This window comes from Heterodontus francisci, unplaced genomic scaffold (assembly GCF_036365525.1).
Source record: "Heterodontus francisci isolate sHetFra1 unplaced genomic scaffold, sHetFra1.hap1 HAP1_SCAFFOLD_573, whole genome shotgun sequence".
In the NCBI taxonomy this organism is placed as follows: domain Eukaryota; kingdom Metazoa; phylum Chordata; class Chondrichthyes; order Heterodontiformes; family Heterodontidae; genus Heterodontus; species Heterodontus francisci.
This window is the reverse complement of record NW_027140646.1, coordinates 376,976-382,391: the sequence shown is the minus strand read 5'-3', so window position 1 is coordinate 382,391 and position 5,416 is coordinate 376,976. Positions and strand designations below refer to the sequence as shown.

At 44.9% G+C, this 5,416-nt stretch overlaps 1 non-coding gene across 1 annotated transcript; it reads right to left on the bottom strand.

Annotated features, from left to right (window-relative positions):
• Nucleotides 1–3,682: 3,682 nt before the first annotated feature.
• On the bottom strand, nt 3,683–3,764 carry trnas-gcu (transfer RNA serine (anticodon GCU)). The gene has a single exon. It is a non-coding gene; the product is annotated as a tRNA-Ser (tRNA).
• Between the last annotated feature and the right edge of the window lie 1,652 nt (nt 3,765–5,416).

Genomic DNA, 5,416 nt, shown 5'->3' with positions numbered 1-5,416 from the left:
GCTTCCATTCCAGGTTTACACACACTCATCAGGATGACTCTCCACAGATCCTGCCACTCCAGGCTCGGACAACCACTTCAGGATCACTCTCCACAGATCCCGCCATTCCAGGTTCGGACACCCACTTCAGGATCACTCTCCATACATCCCAGCACTATGGGCTCGGAGACCCTCTTCAGAGATCCTAAATCTCCAGACACGGACATCCTTTGAGGACCACTCTCCACAGATTCTTCCCTCCAGGCTCAGACACCCTCTTCAGAATCACTCTCCATACATCCCGCTACTCCACGCATGGATATCTCCCTCAGGATCAGATCAAAGAATGTTGCTTGTCACATATCAGCTCAAGCCTGAATGTTGTTCAGGTCTTGCTGCTTGCACGCACAGACTGCTTCAGTATCTGAGGAGTTGTGAATCATCACTGAACATTTCCACTTCTCACTTATGTTGAAGAGAAAGCCATCAATGAAACAGCTGAGGATGGTTGGGCCAAGGACACTGCCCTGAGAAACTAAGTATCCAGTCATGAATGATGGAGGACAATTAAATAACGAACCAGATGAGGAGGCTCCAAAAACATCCCTATCCTCAATGTTGGTGGAGCCGAGCACGTCAGTGCAAAAGGTGAAGCTGAAGCATTTGAAACCATCTTCAGTCAGAAATTGCTCAGTGGATGATTCGTCTCAGCCTCTTGAGGTCCCCAGCATCACAGCTTCCAGTTTTCAGCCAATTCGCTTCACTCCACATAATGGCAAGAAACAGCTGAAGGCACTCGATATAGCAATTCCGGCTCTAGTACTGAAGACTTGTGCTCCAGAACTAGCTGCGCTCTCAGCCAAGCTGTTCCAGTAGAGCTACAACACGGGCATCTACTTGACAATGTGGAAAATTGCCCAAGTGTGCCCTCTCCATAAAAAAATGCAGGACAAATCCAATCTGACCAATTGCCGCCCCATCAGTCTACTATCAATCATCAGCAAAGTGATGGAAGATGTCACCAACAGTGCTATCAAGCACCACACACTTAGCAATAATTTGCTCATCGATGCTCAGTTTAGGTTCTGGCAGGGTCTCTCAGCTCCAGGAAATAATTTGGCAGATAGGGTAGAATGTGGGAAAATGTGAGGTTATCGACTTTGGTAGGAAGAATAGAAAAGGAAAATATTATTTCAATTGTGAGAGATCACAGAATGCTGCGGTGTAGAAGGATCTGGGTGTCCTTGTACATGAATCACATAAAGTTACCATGCAGGTTCAGCAAATAATTAGGAAGGCAAATGGAATGTTACCCTTTATTGCAAGGGGGATGGAGTATAAAAGTAGAGAAGTCTTGCTACAAATGTACATGGTGCTGGTGAAACCACACCTAGAGCACTGTGTGCAGTTTTGGTCTCCTTATTTAAGGAGGGATATACTTGCATAGGAGGCAGTTGAGAGAAGGTTCATTGGATTGATTCCTGTGATGAAGGTGTTGTCTTATGAGGAAAGTTGAGCAGGTTGGACCGATACTCATTGGAGTTGAGAAAAATGAAAGGAGAACGTATTGAGACATATACGATTCTGAGGGGGTTTGACAGGGTAGATGCTGAGAGGATGTTTCCTCTTGTGGTGGAATCTAGAACTAGGGGACACAGTTTCAGATTTAGAGGTTTTTCATTTAAGAAGGAATTTCTTCTCTCAGAGGGTCATTAATCTTTGGAATTCTCTACCGCAGAGAGCAGTGGAGGTTGGGTCATTGAATATCTTCAAGATTTTTATCTACAAGAGAGCCAAGGGTTATGTGGGCAGGCAGGAAAGTGGGGTTGAGGTCATGATCAGGTCAGCCATGATCCTATTGAATGGCGGAGCAAGCTCGAGGGGCCAGATGGCCTACTCCTGCTACTAGTTCTTCTGATCTTATGCTTGTATGATCTCATTGCAGCTTGGTCCAAACAGAGACAAAAGAGTGGAATTCCAGAGGAGAGGTGAGAGTGATTGCCCTTGAGTGAGTGTGGCATCAAGGATCCCCAGCAAAATTGAAGTCACTGGGAATCGGGGGAAAACTCTCCACTTGCTGGAGTTGGACCTCGCACAAAACAAGATGGTTGTGGTTCGTGGAGGCCAATCATCTCAGTCCAGGACACTGCCTCAGGAGTTTCTCAGGGTAGTGTCGCAGACCCAAACATCCCAGCTGTTTCTTTGACGACTTTCTCTTCAACATAAGTCAGAAGTGGGAATGTTAGATGATGACTCACAACTCTTCAGATACTGAAGCAGTCTGTGCCTGCAAGCAGCAAGACATGAACAACATTCAGGCTTGAGCTGATAAGTGACAAGCAAGCTTCTGGCCACACAAGTGCCAAGCAGTGAACATCTCCAATGAGAGAGAAAAAAAATCTACCTTTTGATATTCAGAAGCATTATCATCGTTAAATCCCCCACCATCAACATCTTGACCAGAAACATAACTGGACCAGTCACATCTATGCTGTGGCTATAAGCGCAGGTCAGAGATTACGAATTCTGCAGCAAGTATCTCACCTCCTGACACCCCAAATCCTGTCCACCATCTACAAGTCACAACTCAGGAGTGGCATGGAATACATCCCACTCAACAACACTCAAGAAGCTCAACACCATCCAGGACAGAGCAGCGCACTTGATCGGCACCTCACCCGCCACCTTAAACATTCAATCCCTCCACAACCAGTAAACAGTGGCTGCAGTGTGTACCATCTCCATATGCACTGCAGCAACTCGCCAAGTATCCTTCAACAGCACCTTCCAAACTCGTGACCACTGCCACCTCGAAGGACAAGGGCAGCAGATGCATGGGAACTCACTCCCTGCAGGTTCCCCTCCAAGACACTCACCATCCTGACTTGGAACGATATCGCCATTTCTTCACTGTTGTTGGGTCACAATCCTGGAACTCCCTCCCCAATAGCACTGCGGGTGTTCCTACACCATATGGACTGCATCAGTTCAAGAAGGCAGCTCTCCACCACCTTCTCAACGGCAATAGGAATGGGTAACACATGCTCGCCTTATCAGTGATACTCACACCCAAGAATGAATAAAAACCAAATCACTCTCCACAGATTCCCCACAATCTGGGCATGGACATTTACTTCAGGAGCACAGAGCTTTATATCACTGCAACATGTGTTCCAATCTTCATATTCTGTTCACTTTTCACATTATTTTCTCCCAGTCCACGAGCTTTTATTAATTCAGTATTCGGGTCTCTGCTCCACCGCCGTTTCTAACATCTCACCTCTGACAAAAAATCACTCTGATCTATCGTAGGTACTAAATGACCCCTCATTTTAAACTCCATCTGCTAAAGCATTGCTCACTCACTTAATCTATCAAGTAGATTTGAAAATAAATTTCTTGCCAAAGGATAATTTTCTGCATCTGCTCCCTCGCCATTTTCTTTTCCCATTTGTCTTTCACTTGGTGCAAATCGAGAGAAAGTAAAGATGGAAGGAAGGAGGGGAGGAGAAATCCTGTTCCGTTTCGTGATCTTCATTCCAGTGCAGTTTGGGTGAAGAATTCCAATTGTCTGTCTCAATTTTAATAAAGTATAAACAATTCTGGAATCACTGTCTGGACAGAGACAAGAACAGCTTTCGAGGCTGACTTTCCAAATAATCTCACCCAACATAAACAATACACGAAACAGTTCATAAACTAACGACAAGGATGAGCTTCGAACCCACGGGTGCAGAGCACAATGGATTAGCAGTCCATCACCTTAACCTCTCGGCCACCTTGTCAGTTGAAGCAACGCAGCTGTCACCTTCAGCACAGCTTCTGGCTGTGCAGCCAGCTGTGGAATGATGGAAATATATCTTCTGTTGGTAAATGATGTTGGGAATGGAGCGGTGTGAAACATTTCCAGACCATGTCCAACACGTTTCTACTCAGTGTGAAAACCCACCACGGAAAGACTGGAACATACAATCAATTCAACACATCATGATTAACATCACTCAGACACCGAACCATTAGGTCACTGACGAAGTCATGATGACCGAATTTCTCATGAAATTACAACTGAACTAACTGACTGGAAGAATTGCTTAAACTCCACATGATCAGAGAGACACAGCCTCAGGCCGACTTGGTGGGTGGTGCAAACGGATATCACTGCTTCTGATCTTCACCAGAACGGAGAGTGAGATGTGACATTGATCATCAAACAGACTGTGAGAGAATACAACAGAATAAAACACATGGAGAGACACTGTGGAACAACAAATAGATTTGATTGGAATGTCGAAATTTTGATTGGAATGGATAAAACACCAGAAACAGCAGATTAAAGTGGGATTCTCATCATTATATTGATCTGAGACAGAAAAGATAAACTGTTGGAAAGAAGAGAAGAGGGAAGAAAAGAAAGGATGGAATGTTCAATTTTTTCAGTTTTTTCACTCGCCCAGCTGATAGAAAAGGTTGCAAATAACAGAGAATTTCAACAAAAAGGGAGATTAAATGTTGCTGAAACCTTGGATCGAAGGATGCCCCAACAGATCACCTGTTTAACAGTCTCATCACTGGGGGATTTCAATCAGTGAGCAATATTATTCTCTACTTTTTTTGTTAATTGGTCCCAGAACTGTCACTTGGAATTAATATCTGTGTTCCGACTCCTGAATAATAAAATTGTGAGTTTATCGTTATTTTCTGGACACAGTTCCTGCTGTAAGAACTAAGAACTCTTTTCTAATTTACACAATACTCCAGACACAATCATCAAGCCTGCTAAGCTAGCATCCTTGGTGCTGCTCTCTCTTCTCCCAAACGTCATCTCATGTGACTGTTCCATCATCACTCTGACAGTAGGAGGGGTTGATCCCACTATCTTCAGCATTAACCCTTTACATCCTTAAACCACACTGTCTGTCCAAAAAAAATGGGTGCAGGGAACTTCCTTCATTGATCAAAACACCAACAGCAGCACAGTGGCGCAATGGTTAGCACCGCAGCCTCACAGCTCCAGCGACCAGGATTCAGTTCTGGGTACTGCCTGTGTGGAGTTTGCAAGTTCTCCCTGTGTCTGTGTGGGTTTCCGCCGGGTGCTCTGGTTTCCTCCCACCTCCAAAAGATTTGCAAGTTGATAGGTAAATTGGCCATTGTAAATTGTCCCTAGTGTAGGTACGTGGTTGGAGAATGGTGGGGATGTGGTAGAGAATATGGGATTAATGTAGGATTAGTATAAATGGGTGGTTGCTGGTTGGCACAGACTCGGTGGGCTGAAGGGCCTGTTTCAGTGCTGTATCTCTAAATAAGAAAAGTAAAATAAAAGCTACCAGTCGTAAATCAACTCAAACCCATTAGAGAGATAGAGGGAGACTGTCAGAGAACTTCCTGCATCCAGTCCTGACCCTGTCACACTCAGCAGCTTCTCACCCAGACCCCACTC